At 36.4% G+C, this 23979-nt stretch overlaps 1 protein-coding gene across 5 annotated transcripts in view; it reads left to right on the plus strand.

The window, feature by feature from the left end:
* Nucleotides 1-832: 832 nt before the first annotated feature.
* Nucleotides 833-23979, plus strand: part of LOC138322840 (serine/threonine-protein kinase SBK1-like) — a 37879-nt gene continuing 14732 nt past the window's right edge. Inside the window, exons 1-3 of one of the 5 annotated variants that reach the window (XM_069266977.1) lie at nucleotides 833-1238; nucleotides 6467-6543; nucleotides 7059-7151. The gene's annotated coding sequence lies outside the window, so the exon portion shown is untranslated. Of the gene's footprint in view, nucleotides 1239-1978; nucleotides 2091-6466; nucleotides 6544-7058; nucleotides 7152-17242; nucleotides 18010-19233; nucleotides 19325-23979 lie in introns of those variants that run through there. The other 4 variants (XM_069266978.1, XM_069266979.1, XM_069266980.1 and 1 more) reach the window with 4 other exon arrangements.

Consider the following 23979-nt stretch of genomic DNA (forward strand, 5'->3'; position numbering starts at 1 on the left):
TATATATTAAGTCACATCATAGATAATGGTAATTGTAGGTAGGTTTGAAGACATATTTATTTATTTTTGTAAATGGAATATGGATGGTGGGACATAGAAAATTCTGAAAATTGATTCTTTTATGCCCTCTTTCTGACAGGAATACATGAAAATATTAAGTTCATATGATCTTTTATACTCAGTTACCCTACCAATGCTTCCAGAATGGGTTATTATATTGAGGTTAGTTTCAAGCAAGGATTTATAAGTGTCTGTGTCCTTGGTTTAAAGATTTTATAGCTCTCAAATCAGTGTGACCTGGCTTTAGGCAAGTACAATAGCCAAATAATTTAGACTCTAGAGGAAGATAGATTTCATGTTGTCAGATGTGGTTTATTAGATGACAGCTTCAGGCTACAGGTACGGTACATACTAGACTTTTAAGTGGGGCAAGTTTACAGGTTATGATTTTTAATTTCCGCAAATTTTATTATGCATGAAAACACACATACTGTAAATGGATTAGGTAACAGGCTAAGTCTATATAAATCTTCATATCATCATACCGCCATTATCACGTCACCGGCGACTTAGAGTCGGTAGTTTTTGCACTAAATTTAACTTGACAGTTAACAATATTCTTTCATAATGTTTAAGCAACAGTTCAATATCCAAACGTAACTCACATATACCTCTAACTTTTCGTAATTAACTAGTTTTACGTGAAAGATCGGCTGACGTTTACTACCATACAATGCTCTGTCCATGTAAACCGGAAGTTGCTTTACTCCGGGCGCCACTATCGCTTTACAAAGGGCGATAACTCAAAAAAAGTTATGTGGATACGTTTATAAGAGGCTACATATGCTCTAGCCCAGAGTTGGACCGGCTAATTCGCATATGCCTACCAATATCTCTCAAAGAGTTCCAGAAAGCCAGACAAGGATGTGACGCTGACTCTGATAGCCCCATATTGGGGACGATAGCAATATATTACTGATCTATAGATGTAGAGAGTTATACCTATTGATGTCCTCTGAGTGTGGATCAAATGATGCATCCTCACAGCAGATGCAACAGTACCCAGATGTATTGAGACATAGAAATTGTGATGCGATGATACAGTAAAGAGGAGGTTTCAGACCAGGTTACAGATAGGACAGCTCGGGCAAGGAGAGCTAGTACTATTGTTCGTACAAAGATGGTATAAAAGTTCAATGGTTTGAACAACAGAAGTTGATCCGTGGTCAGTTGTAAAGGTAGATATATTTTTTAGGAAAAGAAATTTAAATGTTCACAAGTATTATTCAGGTTTACAAGATATTCCAGCTGGGAATCATTGTTTTCTTCAATACCGTAAGTTATGAAAACAAAGTTGATTCTGAATTACTTTATAAAGCTGATATGAAGTTTGTTATTTTGAAAACAATTTCCCCTGTTTCTGTATCTTCTGTGTCCCTGTAGATCATTGTAGTATAGGGGTAAATTTGACTTCATATTCGAAGGTTCTCTGATATTAAAGCTGACAATGCAAGTTAAACAGTTTTAAATTGAGATTAAAAAAATATTAAGCACACTTGTATTTCAAGAATCGTTTATGAGACAACCTTCTATCGAGGCCAGCCATTTTTGTTTTTCGCTCTGTCTGTATCCGGTGCTCTCACCGACCCCTATATAAAGCGCGTGAATCGACACACGTGCGCTCAGTCTATACACGTACATACACACCTGGCAGTTGTCCACTGTGTATCACCTACTATTACGTAAACAAAACACTTACCTATAAAGGTATATGGGCTTGTTTGGCAACAAAATACATCAAGTCCTCTAAGCTGTAATTTACATGTTTGTCAAAATAAAATTTTCACACAAATGAATAGAAATCCAAATGATTAACCGTCAACATATCTCCACGTACATTATCGTCGACTGGCCATGTGCACTTGACTACCTGTCCCGAACAAGCGACAACTACTGTACCAAGGACACACACGTGTCGGTGTACGTGTAAAACCTAGTGTATATTGAAGTGTTTCATTAGCTCGTTTGGGATATTATTTGGGATTTAGCTGACAACACATTCATGTATTATTTCAATGAAACTTTGTCAGGTGAGTGCAGTGTTTATTTTCAGTTTGACATTGTTATTTGCAATATCGGGGCATGTGTATACAAGACAAGTTATGTTTGAAATGACGCACGTGTGTCTAGTCTCGTGCTTTATATAGGGGGTTGGCCAGTGAAGGTAACTAAGCAGAGCAAAAATAAAAATGGCTGCCACTTCCTTGGATACGACACTGTTGTTGTATGTTCTGGTCGATGACCGGTAGGAAAATACTCAAACACTTCTTGTCTGGATTTCACGTCTGCTTTTATTTCTGGTCTTATATCTTACATCTCTCATTGCGCATGCTCAGCCTCTCACTTACGTGCGTATTGGAGTTATCTCCCTTTCCACACACATGCATACTATGTCAATACCACACTCCTCCCTCTTTTCTAAACTGAAGCATATCATGTAACAGCCATATTAAGGTAATTTCAACAATTTAATTGGCTGAACTTTCACCTACTCGTGGAAGGTTCACATGAACGGCAACAGTACCGTTCCATTTGTTCTGCTTCTTTGTTGTGTTGTTGCCAAATGTTTTCGGGCAAGCACATTCCAATTTAGTTTCTTTCTAGTATTGCAGACAATGCACCCCTTCACAAACTTTTGCACATTGTAAGGTAAACCATTTTGCAAAGTCGAATCTACTACTTTGCTGGGCATTTCCACGCTGCCACCAATTCGGCAAGACACTCGCGCTACGCTGTTAGGTCGCACTTCTGTTCTTTTCATTTCTCCATTAGAAACACTTTTGATACCACTACAATTAGCCTTGGGTTTCAGTTTAACATCTGTAGCAGTTTCACCAACACATGTATCAATTATGACATCATCAGAAATAGGGTCCGTTTCAGTATCCAAGGTCGGGGTTTGGCCCTGCTGTCCGACCTCTACTCGTTTAACTCCTCCTTGACCTCGTACTCTTCTGATTCATTAGCCGGCTCCAGCTCTGAAGGGGTGGAGACGTCAAGAGTCTGAACTACATTCTTCTCTTCTGTCCTTGAAGGGCAGTTTGGCTTAATATGCCCCTTCATACCACAACCATAACACATGACATCCTTTTTAGGATTTGATATAGCTGCTAGCACCTGCCGCATAGAATCTTGCAACTCGTTGACTCTCCTTTCCACTAAAGAAAGTTGTTTGGTTACCGCCTGAAAATCATGATCAGCGGTGGATGAAGTCCGCTGGCTTGGATTATTCATTACCCTTTGAGTAAACGTCCGGCTTACGTTAGGTTGTTCTGGATCATCCTCATGACATGCCTCCTTATTGTTCTGATATTTCGGTCTTTCCCGGCCATAGATTGCTTTTCTGGTATGTTGGAACAGGCGAATTTGGTCAATCACTTCCTCAGTAGTACCCACTCTCTGGTTTAGTACATGTTGACCGGCTTCCTTATCCAATGCTCCCTGACAGATTATTGCAATAGCTTGTCGGTACATAAATTCCTCTGGAATGTCTTGGTAAGCTTTGGTCGCTAATGACACCACTCTGTCTGCCCAATCTGCTATCTTTTCTCCTTGGTATTGCTGAGCACTTCGCAATCGCGCTTGTGTCGTTTCGGGCAGTTCTTTAAATCCGAATCGTCTGTCCATCTTTGACATGATATCAAAGTATTCAATTTGGGGTTCGCGTTCCAACAGTAACGTAAAATATTCGCTTGCCTTTCCTTCCAATACCCAGCAGAGATTATCCTTACATTCCCTTGCTGTCAAGTTTTCAGACTCTGCAAACTTAGTAAACTTTGTTACAAAGGCTTTCCAGTCCGAGTTTCCGTCGTACTTTAGAGTCTTCGGAATCATCACCCGACGTCTGTGAGGTTGATAATTATAATTATGAACTGGCTCATTATGTTGTTGGTATGGATCTCGACCTCTGCCGTTTGGCGTATACCTGTAGTCTGGGGGTCCATATGGATTCCTTTGAAAATGATGAACTTGATTATATGGCAACGGCTCATGCTGATATGACGGTTGTTGTTGAACATATCCATACTGAGCGCCTCCCTCATAATTAGAGAATCTATAGGTTGATGAAGGTTCTTGCTGATATGAAGGATGTTCTTGAGCAAACTGGGGGCCTCCATCAAAGTGAGAGGATCTAGCCGTTTGAGATTTATCCTTTGGGGAACTAACCTCTTCTGGATGGCTACTGGCTGTTTCACTCAAGCTTGTTGCTGCACTCATTGAAAATTGGTCAATCCTTTTTTCGTAGCTTGGCGAAAAATCCACACAATTCATCATTGCGTCTGTTGGTTTGAGGTAGGGTATTTAAAGAAAAACTTCTCTATTAATGTCCCCTAACATCTCTCTGAGCTGTAGAATCTTTTCTGCTAAGCGATTCCCAATACCTGGAATTTCCTTTAAGGAATCCTTATTGGCAAAGTTTATGCGAATCATTTTGTGAAAGGGGAAGAGGCGACAACAGATCACCAACCACACAAACACAAAATATTGCTTTAGTTCAAACTTATATGTGCATGGGGATCAGGCGACAACAGATCACCAACCACGCAAACACAAATAAGTAAGCTTTCAAATTTTCCTATATGGAACTCTCCAACTTTGAAATGTCCGCAGATATTCCAGTAATTATCTGGTTAAATAACACTTTCTTCGTCTCTGACTTGGCGTGCAAACCATCATAAAAGTGTTCGTAGTTGAAATTATAGGCAACGACAAGTGTCCGTGCTCTACCGCGTCGTTTTTTGTGCTTTTTAATCACAATGTCGGCCCACTTGACTGTCCAACTAGCTGGCACGTTTTGCTGGTTTAACAGGTGAAGTCTTGAATTCACCTCCAATATCACACTGTTATGTTGTTCCTGTAGAGGTCCAAGATGTTCGGTACACACTTGTGTCTTGCTGTAAGTTGTTTGAAAATCCTTTAATGATGCAAGAGGAATTGTCACAAAACTGATGTTAGAAGTTGGTCGTATCTCCTTAATTCTGTCCTTAAAATTTGTAAATTCTTTTACCAAATCATCTGCTGATTTTTCTGATGGTATAATTGTCTTTCCTAATGAGTCACGTTTAAGAACTAATGAGTCGTTGATACCGGCTGCGATTTTGATAATTAGTGTTTTTTGTGGCTCGAATGTCCGTAAAATTGGAATTGATAATGCTCTTAAGTCTTCTATTTTACCGCCTCGTTGAATAATACATTTCAATCGGAATTTATCTGCAGGGGTCTTGAATTTATCGAAATTATTTCCTCTTGAGTCCGCAATGAGCACTCCAGCAAAATGTCTATTCATTTATAAGTATGAGTCCAAAACAGGAAATTTACAAATTCAAATACTAAAATAAGTAATTATCTTATTACTGAAAACCTAGTGTATTAATTATCCCCCGCCCAACGAAGTTGGCGGGGGATATACAAATGGGTTCCGTCCGTCCGTCCGTCCGTCTGTCCGTCCGTACGAATGGTTTTCGGAGCATAACTCTAAAACCAGTTGAGATATTTCCACGAAACTTCATACACACATTGGTCTTATGGTCTAGTAGTGCCTTTTGCTATTTTTAGGTTTTCATTTTTTGCATTTTTCCGTAACCATGGAAACATTGCTGAAAATATCATTTTTTTGTACCAGGTTCGTTTCCGGAGCATAACTCTAAAACCAGAAGAGATATTTCCACGAAACTTCATAGACACATTGGTCTTATGGTCTAGTAGTGCCTTTTGCTATTTTAAGGTTTTCACTTTTTGTACTTTTTTCTGTAACCATGGAAACATTGCTGAAAATGGCAGATTTTTGTGTAAGAATCGTTTCCGGAGCATAACTCTAAAACCAGCAGAGATATTTCCATGAAACTTCATAGACACATTGTTCTTATGGTCTAGTAGTGCCTTTTGCTATTTTTAGGTTTTCATTTTTTGCACTTTTTCCGTAACCATGGAAACATTGCTGAAAATATCATATTTTTGTAGCAGGTTCATTTCCGGAGCATAACTCTAAAACCAGCAGAGATATTTCCACGAAACTTCATAGACACATTCTTTTTATGGTCTAGTAGTACCTTTTGCTATTTTTAGGTTTTCATTTTTTGCACTTTTTCCGTTACCATGGAAACATTGCTGAAAATATCATGGTAATTGGTAAATGTTACTTTGCAAAACTGCACCCATCTTTGTGTATATAGTCTAATATAAATGTCAAGGCTGTATACCTGATTCAACAATTGCAGCCCCGCTCTACTTGAATTATACTCCATCTTTCTTTAGCTCAACTTCCTTTTTCCTGGTTTTTTTTTTCATACACATAAGTCTCCACAATCAAACTTACTTCAGCTTTGATATCTCCATTGGCGATGGATCTGAATGACTATGTCCTTGTTACAAATTTTTGTAATGTTGATATACTTATTACCTACAGGATGAACTGTTTGATAAAGCACGAGGTGAAATCCTAGATGAAATTATCAACCTCAGTCAAGTCACACCAAAGGAATGGTACGTGTATTATACTTACAAGGAGTGTTCATTATTTCATAGGGACATCATAATAAGATATTAAATCACATGATGATTTCTTAATATCCAGTTTGCCTCGTTTGTTTATGAATTTTTCACCTGAATTTTAAAGGGACTTTATTGGGGAGAAAAATAAACTGTCATTAAGTCGTGCAGTTGATAAATAGTATGACATATAAAATTGAGATTGATATGATATTAGACTTTATATTTGCATTTATTTATCAAGTATTCATTATTGATACCAAATTTAATATTTGTGAATATTTAGCCACAGCTATTTCTGTAATAAAAAAAATAATTCTGATACTTTCACCCATGAATTCTTCATTTCAATCAATTCAATTTTTCTTTTTTTTCATTTTGCAGCAAACCAACTGTGTGTTTACAACAAATTGTCCCTTAACACTACAATTGATTATATAGAATAATTATCAGTGTGTCAATATGCGGATGTCACGAATGATAAAATATTATTTGTATGTTGATCACAGGGAAGATGCCTTTACGCAGCGACTATGGGACAAAGCTTCAACACACTTCTTTGAGAATATTTATCTTCCTGCTGCTCAATCTCCAAACTCTGGGTAGGTATTGGATAAAGAAGTAGAAGGAAACGTTAATACCAAATACTTAATGATATTTTAGTACCAAAACATCAAAGAATAGGAAATGAAACAAATAGAGAAAAATAAATTGACTTGAATATTTCTACCATATTTAACCTACTTTTAAAAAGTAACTGTAACTATGTTATTGAAATATCATGATCTTTAAGTTCTTTTCTGAGTAGACAAGATAGAAATACATGATTTGCCCGCATTATCATCAAATTATTGATATGTTTGTGTGTAGATCACTGTTACATCAGACTGCCATGCACAATGTTGTGGGGTCACTTAACTTAATCCTTCTTGTTATCCCCCGCCCAACGAAGTTGGCGGGGATATACAAATGGGTTCCGTCCGTCCGTCCCTCCGTCCGTCCGTCTGTCCGTCCGTCCGTACGAATGGTTTCCGGAGCATAACTCTAAAACCAGAAGAGATATTTCCACGAAACTTCATAGACACATTGGTCTTATGGTCTAGTAGTACCTTTTGCTATTTTTAGGTTTTCATTTTTTGTACTTTTTCCGTTACCATGGAAACATTGCTGAAAATATCATGGTAATTGGTAAATGTTACTTTGCAAAACTCCACCCATCTTTGTGTATGTAGTTTAATATAAATGTCAAGGTTGTATACCTGATTCAACAATTGCAGCCCCGCTCTACTTAAATTATACTCCATCTTTCTTTAGCTCAACTTCCTTTTCCTGTTTTTTTTTCATACACATAAGTCTCCACAATCAAACTTACTTCAGCTTTGATATCTCCATTGGCGGGGGATATGAATGACTATGTCCTTGTTATATCATTGAGAATCAATAGTAATACATATATGTGATATAACAAATGAAATGTTAGATTATTATGGAAAATAAATTTCAAAATGAAATTGAAGAATTCTGGGATAGGCCTATTGAAATTACAACATTTATGTCAAATACAATATTATCAAAATTACTATTAATTTCTAACTAAAATGGATACCAGATATGTACAGATTTAATTAATAACAGTACCAGAATGATCCACTGATTAATCGAAATTGCAAAATTTTCAAAACATACAATGAAATAACTATAACAACATTATACAACACATATCAGTGAAGTTATGTCACGCTTGTAAAATACTTAACTCTTTTATCTGCAAATGTATGTCGATGGACCTTTCTGGTGTGTGATTAGCCTAAATAAATATTCTGCTTCATGCTAATAGTGCCATTTACAGTCATAAACTTTTATGATAGGTGACATACACCCTAAACAGAAGACGTATTTATATGCATATCAATTTATGCATAATCTGCTGGCTAAGTAGTATTTCCTGTTGACAATCGGATTCACACAGTCAAGGAATTGCAAAGCCGCATTTGAGATGGGCTTACGAAAGGCTTTTAGAATTAATGCATTGAAATACAATTGATTGCCAAGCTGGCGTAAAAAGAGTTATCAGTATAAGGTTTAACTTAACATTTATTTTAGAATATTTGAGACGTTTATGTTGTTGGGGAAATATTGTAACGGAGAGAAAATCTGAAGATTGTAAGTTTGACAAATTGAGGCTTTTCATGTCTTTGGAAGGTTACATTAAAAGGTTTTCATGTCAGGGATTTAAGGCGGATGGACCAGATGAAGTCATTGAAGAGCGTGTTTCGTGTTCTACTGTCAGTGTGGACGTATTGTGTTCCTACACATCAGACAATAACAGTTCAGTAGTTCACCATATTTATTACCCAATATTACTTCACACAAGCAGCTTCAAAACGGTAAACCGAACCAATGTTACGGTGCTTCAAACGAACCTACGACACATCCCCCTTTCTTTAGATATTATATTTAGCTATCCATAGATATGATATGGGGAATAAAATAAACTTTATCAATATGTAATTAAGTCCATGTGTGCTTAACTTTCTTCACTATGGATGAAACTAAATGTATTTATTATTGTTCGAATAAATTTCTAAGCAATTACATATTTAAACGTTAACATTATTATTTCTCAAATAATATTTCAGTTCTCAATTGGCCATGTCCACTTTAAAGTCTGTAAACACTTTTAACTAATATCAATTAACTGATTTAACTCGAAAACCCTTCGAACTTGTCAAACATGACTAAAAGCACATATAAATTAATGCACACTGAACTGGCACACGAAATCTCGCAGATGTTTCTGTTTCTCTTCCAACTCGTCGTCACCGGTGTACTTGGGGTCGGACTAGGAACTCTCACAGGGATTTGTGATGGTTTTAGAGAAGTGTCTCGTGTCTCTCGTGTAACCAGTTCCATTTGTTTTCTGGTGTGGCATTTACACTTTCTTATGGAGTTTCAACAACTGGTTTTGAACTATCAGTATCTGAACCTAGAATAACTGGTGTACCAACAGGCTTCCATTTTTCCTGCGTCTTTCTCCAGTGGCGACGATTACGTCTGTATTCCCTTCCATCCTCTGTTCTTACGTTATATGACCTTATGTCGGTTTGGTCTGTAACTACGGCTTTTGTCCATAGCTTAGATTTACCCACTGGTTTTATCCTAACCACATCTCCTCCTTTCAGAATACCTAGTTCTTTCACACCATGATTGTAGTTATTCTGTTGTTTTTCTTTCCTTTGTGTTATTTTGTCTTCTACGTCCTTTGAATTCAACGACTGTGGTTCTAACAATTTCGTTGATGTTGGTAACAAAGTTTTTGTCCTTCGACCGAATAGACGTTGTGACGGTGAATAGTTCACTCCTTCGCGTGGCGTATTTCTCCAGTCTAGCAGAGCTAGAAATGCGTCACGGATAGATTTCTCCATGATTCTTTTAGACGTTTTTACCGCATTTTAAACTTTTCTGTTTGACTGTGGGTTCTCGGTGAGCTAGTAACTTGCTAAAAATCGTAGCTTCCAGCAAATTTGTCAAATTCATGACTCTGGAACGGCGGTCCGTTGTCGGAAAAGATAACATCTGGTATCCTATGTCTCGCGAAGTGCGCCTATAATTTTCCAATTACCTCTTTACAAGTTCTGTCGAACAACCTGTCTATCTCGAAGTAATCGGAAAAATAGTCTACTGTCACTAAGTAGGCTTTCTGATTTAGGTCAAAGAGATCACAACGTATCTTTGACCAAGGTCTGTCAGGTACCTAATGGCTTATTAACGGTTCTTTCGGTACTGACAAAGTTCTCCTCGTCTTTATACATTTCTGGCCAATACAAAGATTCTCTCATTCTCCGAATGCATCCCTGTATTCCTAAGTGCGAGTGTGCTGCCTCAATGATATTTTCTCTTTCAATCTCCGGCACAACTACTCGGTCACCTTTGAAAACTAGACCATTCTGAACGGCAAGTTCATCGCGGAATGTAAAGCAGACATGAAGCTTGTTATTGAGGGTATCTTTAGTGTCCGGCCATCCTTGAGGAATTACCGTTTTGAGTTGCCTGAGTACCTCGTTGGATTCTGTAGCGGCTTGCAGCCTGTCGTATCTCGACTCTGTAATCGGTAGTATCACATTGATGTATTCAGTCTCGCGCTCGGTTTCAGACCGATTTTCATTGTTTTCCTTGAGATATGCTCTACTGAGCGCGTCGGTCATGAACATTGTCGGACCCGGTCTGTACTGAATTTCAATGTTGAATTTCTGCAACCGAAGTAACATTCTCTGGAGCGGCTTATGGTCCGATTCTACTGACACTTTACGTCCATAGATATATGTCTCAAACCTCTCTACTCCGAACACCACAGCCAACAGTTCCTTCTCGATTTGAGCATACCGCTCTTCCGTCTTGGTCAAGGACCTCGAAGCATAACATATCGGGTGTCCATCCTGCATTAGACATGCACCTAACACTGTCTGAGACGCGTCGCATTGTAAGACGGTATCCTTTGACGGATCAAAGAATTTTAACACTGGAGCTGCTGTTAGTGCGTTTTTCACTTTTTCGAATGCTGTGTCATGTTCACAATCCCATACAAACTCGGTATCATTTCTGATTAATTGTCGTAGAGGTGTTGTGATTTCGGACATGTTTGGAGTGAATTTCTGGACATAGTTCGTCATTCCCAGCAATCTTTGCACATCCCCTTTGTTTGCTGGTTTGGGCATTTCTTTAATCGCTCGCGTTTTTTCGGGGTCGATTTGTAAACCTTCTCTCGAGATTATGTGTCCCATATACGCTACTCGCGATAGTCTTAACTCCAGTTTGTCTCTGTTGAGCTTAAGATTCTGCTCGTTACACCTTTGGATGAACGCTTTCAAGTTGATCTCATGATCTGTCAACGCGTCTTCATCCATCTCTCCTGAACCGTATATCAATAATTTATATTGTATGGCCGTGACACCAGTCAAACCTTCCAAACACTCATCGATTCTTCGCTGGAATTCCTCGCGTGCCACCGATATGCCAAAGGGCATTTTGTTGCAACGAAATCTTCCGAAAGGGGTCCCAAACGTTGTTAACAAACTACTCGCTTCATCGAGTTTAACATGCCAGAAGCCGTTTTTTTTGCATCTGCAACAGTGAATACCTTGGCGTTAGCTAAGTCTGGCAACACATCATCCAATACTTGCATCGAGTAGTCATTTCGTTTGAGCGCATTGTTTAACGGTTAAGGGTCTATACACAATCTGATTTTTCCTGACGGTTTTGTAACAACGACTAACGACAAAATCCAATCTGTCGGAACTGTGACACGTTTGAGCACGTCCTTTTTCACCAAACGGTCTAATTCGTCCTTGACCTTTGGTTTTGTTGCTACAGGCAGTTTTCTCACCGGTATTTTCGACGGTTTAACAGTTTCATCAATTTCTAAATGAAGTTCTCCTGGCAAACAACCTTCACCTTCAAACACCTGTTTTATCAATGTCACTGATACTTATTTCCTTCGTATCGACCAGGTTTACGACATCATCACCCACATTTCTCTCTTGTATGTTTTGGGATTGAATTCTGATCAAATCCATTTCCTGTGTGTCAGCTGACCCTAGGATAGGGTGAACATCTCCCTGTACGATCACATATTCAACCATATATTTCTCTCTTGTTCTCGGATTGATGGTTTCCAATGTTCTCATTCCAACTGGTTTAGTTGTGGTTTTATTGAACATCTATAGCTTTCTGTTATAGCTTTTCAATTTCTTAAATTGACGATCATGACATGCACGTGCATACACGCGGGCTGGTAGGACATTAGCTGTGTTTTCTTGGACGTTCAGGCTTACGCTCGCCTTTACATTTTACCTCAAAATGTCCCTTATCACCACATTTTCGGCATTTACGTCCATATGCAGGGCGACTTTACTTCTTTCTGTCGTGTTTTGGACCACACGAATTACACGTCGCGTCGCTGGATCGGTCATATTTCTGTTCAGATTTATGTGGAGTTGTTTTTACGCTTCATATAATGGACTTCCTCGTTAATTTCTTTCATTTGGACAGTAATCTTTTCATTAGTCCGGCAAATGTCAATACACTTTTTTAGGTGCAGTTTTCTCTCTTGGAGTAGTTTCTTTCTAGTACCGTTGTTTTCAAGACCTATTACGATTCAGTCTCGTATCATTTCAACCTCAAGCGTATCGTACTTGCAGGTTTTAGCAAGGGATCAGAGTGCGGCGACATATTCATCAATAGACTCATGTTTACCTTGCTCCCTTTTGTTGAACATGTATCTTTCATAGATGTCATTTGTTTGACCAACACAGATGTCTTCAAATTTCTTTAACACCTTTTCAATGTCATCTTTATCTTCTGCGGATTCAAATGTTAGACCATCATAGACTTGGAGTGCTTCAGCACCTATACATGTTAATAATGTAGCTTCTTTGATTTGTTTATGAGTCCTGTGGCAACTTCATAGTTGCTGAAAATTCTTCCAGTTCACAGATAAATTACCCTTCATTTCTAGTTTTGTTGGAAAAGTAAGGTTGACGGGACATGAATTAACGACGATTGGACTTAACTTGCACCACCTTCAGTACCTTGTGGAGCCCCGGCGCTTCCACCAACGTTTTGATTAACCATTGACATCTTAAAACAAGTTTGTTTTCACAAAAAGTTTATATAGATTCAAAGTTTATACACGTTGTCCGGCCTCATAGTCCTCGATGAAATTTGGCGGGAACTGCATGGCCTGGGCAACTCATGTTTACAACGCTCCGCGCCTCCATGTCGATTATCTTCCTGGGCTCACGATCGATTTTTACGATAGTAGTGTCACTCACCTTACCATCGAAAACCATTCTGACACCATGTTTAGTGTTCTACTGTCAGTGTGGACGTATTGTGTTCCTACACATCAGACAACAACAGTTCAGTGGTCCGCCATGTTTATTACCCAATATTACTTCACACAAGCAGTTACAAAATGGTACACCGAACCAATGTTACGGTACTTCAACCGAACCTACGACACAAAGGGGGTGGAGCAACATTATAAGACTCTTTCATATGTGGATATGAAGGATAGAGATACTCTACCCGATTGTCACAAAATGTAGTAAAACCCGAGGCTTGTCGAGGGTTTTGCAACATTTTGTGATCCCGAGGGTAGAATATCCCTATCCTTCATATCCACTTATGAAAGAGTACTTTTCTTTCATACCTCGACGTTTTATCGCAATTTTACCACTATAATATCCCGCCATGTTAAAATAAATTCGCTGAAATCCACGACTGAAAGTCAATTTTTCACACATGAAAAATTACGTATATTTTCAACAAAAATTCCGTTGTTTGCATCTTTTATAGTAAAACCAGTCAAGTTTGTAAAATTTTTACCGATTAAATATAAATTTTGTTGACGCCGTGATGTTACGAGGCTTTATTGCATGCATAGCCATGCAATACAGCCTCAGGCGGCATTAGTGTACCCGTAGGTATGAAAGAAATTGAATTATATCGGTATCAGGAAACCGTCATTCATCTAGTTCAATTTCAATATCAATAACTTGTATTTTTAAAAAAGAATAGGAAAAAGGATTTAACATATGGCATAGCCTATATAAGTGCTGTCCCATTGGTATCAACTAATACATGGACATAATATCATATACATATGATATAAAGTGTTGTTATTATGAATTAACAGTACTGTCTGTCTGTCTACATGTCTTTCTATCTGTCTCTGTCTGTCTGTCTCTCTTTAGTAAATGATATGTTTCTTCTGTTTGTACACAAATCAATTAAAAATGTTTTTAAAAATATAACGCATTCAGATCAATTTGGATGCTTACATGTAAAATGTACAGTGATAACCTTGTTCAATTATCCTTTTTATGGATGATGTCGATGTTGGTGATGATATCATATATAATGTTATGTTTGATAATGAGAGGATATGTGATGACATTGATTATGATATCAAAATATAATAGTTATTGATCATGATATTAAAATACATGTATTGAGGATATTTTTGACAATGATGATGATCATGGTAATGATGATGTTAGTGTGCAAAGCTGTAATTATAGTGATGCTGTTTATTGAGTGTGATAATGGTAATCAAATATAATTTGCTACTGTGGGATATGATGATTACTGAATGACGTTGTATATTGAGTGAGTATTTGTATGATGATGATGATTATGATGATGAATGAGTGAATGAAGATGATGAATGATTTGTGTGCTGATGTCTGATGTAACTTTTACATATTGAAAACCTGTGAAAAATAAAAATCAAAAATTTTTTTTTTTTTTAAATTGGGGCTATCAGGTTATGGATAATATTTGAGAGATGTTTGATTATAAACATGCATGTATTCATAGCATGTCCTTCATGTAGTTGGATTTAGATCCATACCAAGGGGTAGATGGCTAGGGACGAATACCCGTTACAAATTTGAGATCTCGAGTAGAGGTTGAAATTTAAATCTTAATATAAAACCAACCAATAGATGGACTCCAAAACCACTTGGCCACATCAAATTGAAGACATGTCTGTTATCTTTAAGTTAGTTTTTCGAATTTTCATATTAACATTATAAAAACAACCACAAAAAATCACAAATGAGTGATCAATGAAAAGCTTTACATATATATTATTGTACATATATAAAAGCTGAAGAAACACAATTACTGATACAATTCCATGTAGTAAAGTATATGTTAAGTTAATTAACAATTAGTGCTTATAATGACAATACAATATGCAGATACACAATGAGTATTTACAGTATAAATACGGTAGCCATCCACCAATAAGTACTAGCAGAACGTGCATGTGTCAGCCAGTTGTAAGCCAGACATGAATTACATGATGCAGCTAGATACCTGATTTACCTAACAAAACATATAGGTAATCGAATTTCTGCTCGTAACGCAAATCTGTTATATTACATCTACATGTTTTGATCCTTGGCTCCAGTGCCAATGCTGGCCTTCATGTAGTTACTGGCCCAGGATACATAGCTAGACAGCTAGACAAATTGCCAACCCTTTAGAAATGCCTTCCCATCCGACATCGTATTGATGTGTCTGGTTTTGTCCGATGGTTTTTTGCCCCGTCTTCGGATTGTTTCCTAGTTAATTTCTATTTAGAATCGCCCAGTCGTTTATATCGACTGGATTAATAGAATTGTGGTTCAAAGCCTCTAACCCTGACGTACGAATTACACCCAGTGAGCCTAGAAGACTGAGACCAATAAACCAATTTCCTAATGTGTTCCAGAATTTCGACAGACACTTATGTTCCAAAGCAGAGCTTCCCTATAGGTCTCTAAGATATGCCCACATGTTCCAATTCGTATGTGTGGACTTACAAAAAAACCACCAACAAACCCCGAAAGACTACTTAAAGTGCATAAGCATGCATAAAAGTCAACGGAATGCAACCCGTACAAATACATATATTCACCAATAATTAAGGATTGCTTTTCTGAGATAGTGAATAACATTTTGATTCTGTAATGCCCTAGGATAGTTTAGATGGACATTAATGTTCCAGTATATAAACAGTCAGAAATATCCCACAATATATCAGGTAGGCACAGTGTCCCAAAGAAATCGATAGAAATATTTCAATAAATCAGTTACCAACTTATCTGTACGCAAATGGTAGGGACACTCGGCACAATGGCCGATGCAGCAACAGCGATATGTGAAGAATAGGGAATGCATAGATGCTAAATTGTCCATCTTGATAAATTCTCTAAATACTCTATATACTATATAGAACGAAAATAATGTTATCCAGGATAGTATCATGTGTTTGTTCGTATTTGTGTTTGATTGAATAATTTTGTCTCTGATGTTTGTGCGTCTTGCAACAACAAATGTTGCCAGGTCTGTTGTCAATGAAAATCTCAGAGAAGATATATTTTAGTAAAAAGTAAAAAAAAAAATGAAAATGAGGAAGGAAATGGATTAAATGCTTATAACACATTATTTTGTCAAAGTAAATTATCCTGGCAAAGCATATTTTGCGGAGTGAATTTGCGAGCCGCATTTGGGTCCTATTTTTATTGGAAATTGTACTGAATATCTTCTCATTATACATGATTAAAAGATATTCAGCAAAATTTGCAGCAACAATAGGACCAAAATTCGGATCGCAAATTCACTCAGCAATTTTACTTTAACAGGAAACGGGATAAGAATTTCGCTTGTTATTTGTAATGATATAAGACGTGATGTTCATGATATGTACCACATGAACGATTCGTCTCACTTTCTGATGATCCTATAACTGAAACTTTCCCATCTCCGACAAGAGTTCCTCATAATCAAACGTCTTCATCAATCTGGATATTGACCAACATATCAAAAGGAATGAAAGATTGCTCCATAATGGTTGTTATGACAGGAAGTATACGAAGAATGTAAAACTGGAGTATGCTAGTGATGGACGATAGAACATCCGGCCTACTCACGTTTTGATCTTCAAACTTGTTGCATACAAAACCACTATCTACATGTACCATATAACCATTTAAGCTAATGAACAACACAGGCATCGTGATAACGTGTTTTGTCTATCTTTGTGGACAAACAATCCATGTCTGTTACCTTATGTCTACAAAGCGTTACACTTGTCTGTCTAAAAGGCATCTACATTCTAATTATAAAACACAAAAGGTGCACACAAAGTGATTCCACCGGGCAGAAGAAACAGCCAGTCGTCCGACGTTGGTGCATAGTGTCATACCGTGTCAATATAGCTTGTATCGATTCGTGAACCATAGGGCAGTGTTAGATCTATTATGTAGCAAGATCCTCTATAACACAGAATGCGGTAAAATAGTCTCAAGCTTCAGTTACAGTTTCAGTTATAGTGTAACAAGATATGCTATATACAATGTATATGTAAACAACTGGAGGACAGTGATTCTAATTACCATGGATGTTTGTATTGAGATGTTGGTAGAAGAGAGGACACTGCAGGGATTATGATTGTGGTGTAATGATCGTTACTTGTGATCAATAATGTCGTGATGGCAGAATTTTAATTGGTCATAGAATTAAAGACTAGACACAAGTCTGAGATTGTGACATCGCTCCCTACCCATCCAATGAGACGGTACTCAATGGCTAACCAATGCCTATACTGTGGAATGGCTACACAAGTCCTATGACATCATGTGATCATCGATTTCTTCTTTCCAGGGATTTAAAAGCAGCCGGAAAGGCACAGCGTGGCAAAGATGATGCTGTTTTAACATAACATTACTAAGTTAATACCTCGCATACTATAGTGAGTCGACTATCCCGGACCCTTACACTGGTACTAAATATATGTATTTCTGTACGTATACTAGCGAGCATTACACGTGTAGACGCTATGCATACAACGGTGATTCGTCTCGACATCCTATCTCTTACCGACATGGCTTTTTGTATACAAATAACAAGGTACGTACAACATACACCTATATACTCATCGTAAATAATGAAACTTATGACAGTCTTATTTATGATTAGTTCAGGCAAAGCGTTTGCAGTGACTAATCAAGCATAAATGTTCATACATACATGTATCTTTATAGGATTTACAGAGTCATTGCTATATTTGCCAAATCATATGTTTCGGATAGGAATTATTTCAATCATACAAAAATAGCGTCCTTCCGAAAGTTATTGGTAGATAAAAGCGATATAAGACGAAATATAACCATGTTTCTACCACAATAGGCGGTGTTATTCAACTCTCACGGTCTCAAATAAACGATGCAGCTGGTGATTAACAATTTTTAACACACGTGGTATAAACTCTGTACGCATTCTGATTGGATGATACGGTGAACTTTGACCGAACTTCTCTTTCCATGATGTCACGTCATTATTTGTCAACGTCATAGATAATCAAATGACGTCATGCTATGTTGTGATCGCCGCTTGACGTACAAAACTGCTGTTGGAAACCGTATGCGTCGTGGTCCTTTTATCAAAATACATGATGTTTTCATGCATGGTGCAAAATTGAACTTACTTACTACAAAATGACGGACAATAATTTAACTGGTGAGCATCGTTGATTTAGCGAGTCTGAAACGGACTTGATCTTGATTGTAGATGGCTTGATGATTATCTGGCGGGAAATAGAATTCGCCGTGTCGTGCGAATGCTTTTACATGTATACATGCAGTCTGACGTTGAATTTTATTTTCTGGAAGCAATTATGAAGATTTGAACTCAATAAGACGTTAAATGGGTATCATTTAACCCTAAAGATGCTCCGAATTAAAAGAATTAGATATCAATTGCTTCTTTATCAAGCCTTGATTTTTGAATACTTATTAGTGTCTTTCTGCTGATGAAAATATTACTACACCTTATTTGCATATTTCGTTAAACACACGTTACCGTATTCCTATCGGCTAAAAGGAATATGATTGTGGTAGAAACAGGTCACGATACTCGTGCTTGTTGAATATGGAATTTATTCCACACTCACTCGTAAGTTATTTTTTAAAATTACAAAAGACACGAGCTTTGCGTAACCTCTATTTTCTATTTTAAACTTTAATTATTGTGTCTGAAAGATGTGAGTTCTCAAGAATATATGTTGTCATTATTAGGCTTATCGTGTGGATTCTGTCAATTCTGGTAATCTCGAATTATCTGTTGACTTACCAGATCATATCCTTGTTGTGACATCCTAGAAGTTTATCACATCTGTGAGTCAACCCGAAGAGATAGCTCCATGAGGACAATGTCTTTTATTTATGTAAGCAAAAAAAGTTCGACACTGTCGTGTCTAATGTGATTTCAAGTATTCATCACCTAACCTAATCCATTGGTTTAGAAATTATAACATAGCGTTATCTTTGGAACTACATTGTATTTCTAATGCAAGGTTCATCAGCGATATCTCAAAATAATTGAACAATAAAGACGATGTAAAGAGAATGGGAGTTTTGCCGTAGCTGAAGATAACCTTAGACAATTTAAAACCAAATATGAAATATTTCGATGCATTGAACACTAACTTCTTTAACAATTTTTAGCATCAAAAGTATATTATTTATTTTAATTATTATTTTTCATATTATATTAAAAAATATACATAAAAGTTGATGAATGTAATGCGTTAAATAGTTTACCTTATGACGTATTCAAACATATTATCGAATCTTGTTGGCTGAAATATAATTCATTGTAAGAAATCGTTAACATCAAACCATGTGCTGTTCGATTATCAATATTATCAACATTTTAGCAATTACGTTTGTCGAAAAGAAAAGATAAGCGTCTCACAACATGGGCAATTTGTTGATCACGACTATGGACTAAGGCAATTGTTGAAAGGTTCCGATCTGTTTATTAAATTTTCGCATATTAGCACAAAGTACAGACATTTTTAAATTAGACTTTTAAAATCCATCAATATTCAGCTATATTTGGCTTATGAATTGTAAATTTTGAGGTTTTTAAGTATACAAGATCACTTGAGCAGCTATTAACCGAAGGGTGTTGTCTTCGCTAGTACATGACATATCCTTGCTTAAACAGACGAAAATAATATGATCATTTGTAGTAATGATGATAACGAATATTTAAACAAATAATATAGTTCAGTCTTGTTTCTAAGCGATTGATGATCATCTTACACTCATATTTGGTGTAAAATATCATAGCATAACAATGTATTCTTAATCCTTGGATTGATTTAATCACGTACCAAAAGTTCCATTCAATGACAACGGATAGTTTGTGAACCTATTATAGATTACATGTACATGTATTCAAAAATTGGGTCTCGTTTCGTTCCATGAAGTTAAAGTATTTATGTATTATGATTATGTAAAACAATGAAGCTTTTTTCACGTTTTTTCCATGAACTAAGGACTTTTCTGTTTGGCTTGTTACCTGGAATGTGACACAATAGTGTTGTGATAATACCCACAGGTCACTTATATCATCACATATAAATAATTAGCTGTTAATGCTTACAGATCACGAAGACCTCCAACCTTTTCCTTGCCCATTAATTGGATATAGAAACTGTTGAAAGGACAAAGAAAGTAATCGCTGAAAACGTTGTTAATGGTATATTGGTCATTGGGACAACAAACTGCGTGTTTGACTAGGAAGAAATGACAGGTCAATCAATGTAAAGGTTTTCTTAGACTGGCGTCTAAGAGATCAAACAGAACTTGACAGATGCTAATATCAATATACTTTACACCTGAGAGCCATAACATAGATGATGTGTGGATAGAACGCTATGGATAATGTAGATTCGTGTCCTATATCTCTTTACAATAGAAAGCAAGAAGTAGATTCCATGTAACATTTCAATTTGTTTTATGTTTAACACGAAATTTAAGGTAATTAAGAGTCTGGTCTTGTATTTATCAGCACTAACATGAGCGTAACAGGGAAATATGGCTCAACATCTTGGAATATCATCACAACACTCATGTTCACCACAGATAAACAAGCACGCGTTCGATTTCTAGACAGTGTTAATAATGTATAGAGTGGAATGTGAATAACCTTTATATAACAGGACGTCATAATAAACATTTAAAGATGGCATGTTATTTGTCTAATCACTGGATAAAGTGTACTACCGATGTAGAGACAAAAATTAGAATATCGGTAAAAATTAACATTTTTCCGTTGGCGATGAATAAAAGGCCGATAAAACGACAGAGACATAAACACTGCGACGTAGGCTATTTTTCTTGTTAGCTGGGGCTGGTGAAGCCGTCTTCTGGTCGCTGTGCAATTCACTATTAATAGCAATATTGCTTGATAACCGAGATACATTAAGGCTGGATTGATAAAAGAGTTTTTATTCCAGCCGGTTACGAGGTGTGAAAGCGCGGTACAGCTTTATGTTAACACATCTATTGATCTAGGAAGAGGAAGAAACATACCGATTATAGTAACATTTTATCTGGGCCTAGAGACAGAATAATTAGACCGATATTCGGCAGCTAAACGTAGTTTATATATAACACACAGGACTGTAAGGATTTATCCCATTATAATTGTTACGTTTTCTGGTGCATAATTAGAACAGCTTGGCCGATGGACCATAAGACATCTCTGTGTGTGCTAGGACGATAATTGTTCTTGACGTGATATCCCTTTATCTGATGAAATACGTATTACGAAAGTACAGATGATAACAGCAGCTAGTACATGGGTGCGGCGCTGTATTCCTACATCGGCTTTGACCTTTCTCGTCATTGAATTTCTTTCTCTTTTAGGTCGCAGGCAAACGATGCACAACGATAATACATATATATATATATATATATATTGTCTTAATGATTTGAATATTTTATATTTAATATTTTACACATCAGAAATGGAATATGTTCAAAAATAACAATATCTCCGTGAACAATATCAAATGTTTTCAGTTTTCGCGTTTGTCGAGATTAGAGAGTGGTTGCATGCAATGAAGCTCTTGTTTAATAGGCTAAAATGATTTGTTTTATCATCGTTATTTAAAAAAAAATATTTTTAAGCTTTGTTTCTATGTCCCAAGCTTCCTGCTTTTGAGTTAACAATCTAACATAACTAGGCTAAGTAAATGTAATAGATGAAATATTAACAGTAAAATATACCATGTAGCCGATAATTTGCGATTGGAAGGAAGATATTTTAATGAATTTGCAGTCACTAAACTTTAACGTGAGTAAAACACTTACAGTCAGACCACAAGAGTTGCATTCATAATAAAACATTTTGTGCGTTGTATGTTGTTGTATCAGATAAATCGTGGTGCATATAATAAAGCCCATCCTAGTGACTCTAATACACATACATTAATAAACATGGCAGCATGTCAAAGCAGAATAATGCTATTACAGCAAACATTAAAATTTATCTAGTTAAAAAACAATCATGCGAATGCTACATGTATTGATGATGACAGATAGAACTACACCATTTTGTGGGATGCTTTCTGGATCGAACTTATGTATAATAATATAACATAACATATCAAAGAAACACAATTTAACAAAGGATGACAAGGTATTGACTGATGATATAATATATATTATTTGATATAGACATATAACTAATTGTGATCAGCAGTAGTGTTATTTGGACGACACAATCATTCCTCCCTTTTAAATGTAAGTAAATACTTTTAAATCTTCTGTTTCAGCATCGGAGAATATTGTCATTAGTAAATCAAATTTTACAAAATGTAAAGGAAACTCTCTCTCCCCCCTCCCATCTGTATGTCTTACCGTTCCTGTTGTCCACTTCATCCTTCCTTCTCCATCTATCTCTCCCTCTTCAAATTATACATATGTAAATATATTGTCATCTTATTTCTGTTTGCTATTGCACTTTTATTAAATTATATTGGGAGATGGCTTTTAAATAAGTTGCACAGCGCGGTAAACAATACCAAGCACAAAACACTGTAATACTGATCGTTAAGTACTACATTTAGCGTGTAAAAGACAGTGTGTTGTTTATTGAAAGTGTTAAGAAATTTATTAAGAATTACAAAGTATTATAATTCTGAAAGATTCTCCTACCTGTGCAATGGCAAACTTAATGTGTTTAATCTTATGTGGGGTTTATTATTAAATCGGACTGAAGATTAACATTATGTGAATAAAGATACTACTATATATTTGATACAAATAAAATAGGTTTAAACTAGTAGAGACTCTCTATGGTTATCAAACGTTAGTGCAAGGTCAATGTATAGGAATACAATTTTGGTGACAGGTAAAGAATCGACGTACATGGAATATCAAGTGTACTATCGTTTGGTATTTTGCAGACGAATATATCTACGGAACGTCGGTAACTTGAAATCAGGAATACACTATATGTATGATATGAGGAATACAACCATTCACTTAACAAGTCGGTCTGGCAGCTGATGATCTAAATGAATGTTTTTCTCCAGCGGTTACTTTGGTCATAAATTTGACAACTGCGAGTTGATCAATGTGATCAACGTTAAAAATATAACTGATAAACACAAGCAATTAAGCAGGTTATTGTTACAGTAAAAAATTTACAAAAAAACCGAATATGAAATATTACTGTTGTCTGCTGAAAATGCACAAGGGCGAGGGAAGTATTAATTAGTAACCCATTGAACTCAATTGTGTCGTTTGATATGAACTTCAAGATTCGCAACCGACGAAGTGAACTTATCAATATCCTAAATCAAAACTGAAGTTAAATACAGTACACATCTGGCATCGTTTAATTTTATCAGATTATGGAAACAATGGCCTGGAATGTTTTAGTGCTCCACTACGAAGATTCTGACAATATTCACATAATAATCTTCATACATCATTCAAAATAATATTGAGTTAAGGTTTTGTATAAAAACCAATTTAGAATTGACACATATTTGTACGTAATAACGACAAGTTCTAGCTT

Source organism: Argopecten irradians, chromosome 5 (assembly GCF_041381155.1).
Source record: "Argopecten irradians isolate NY chromosome 5, Ai_NY, whole genome shotgun sequence".
Taxonomy (NCBI): Eukaryota; Metazoa; Mollusca; class Bivalvia; order Pectinida; family Pectinidae; genus Argopecten; species Argopecten irradians.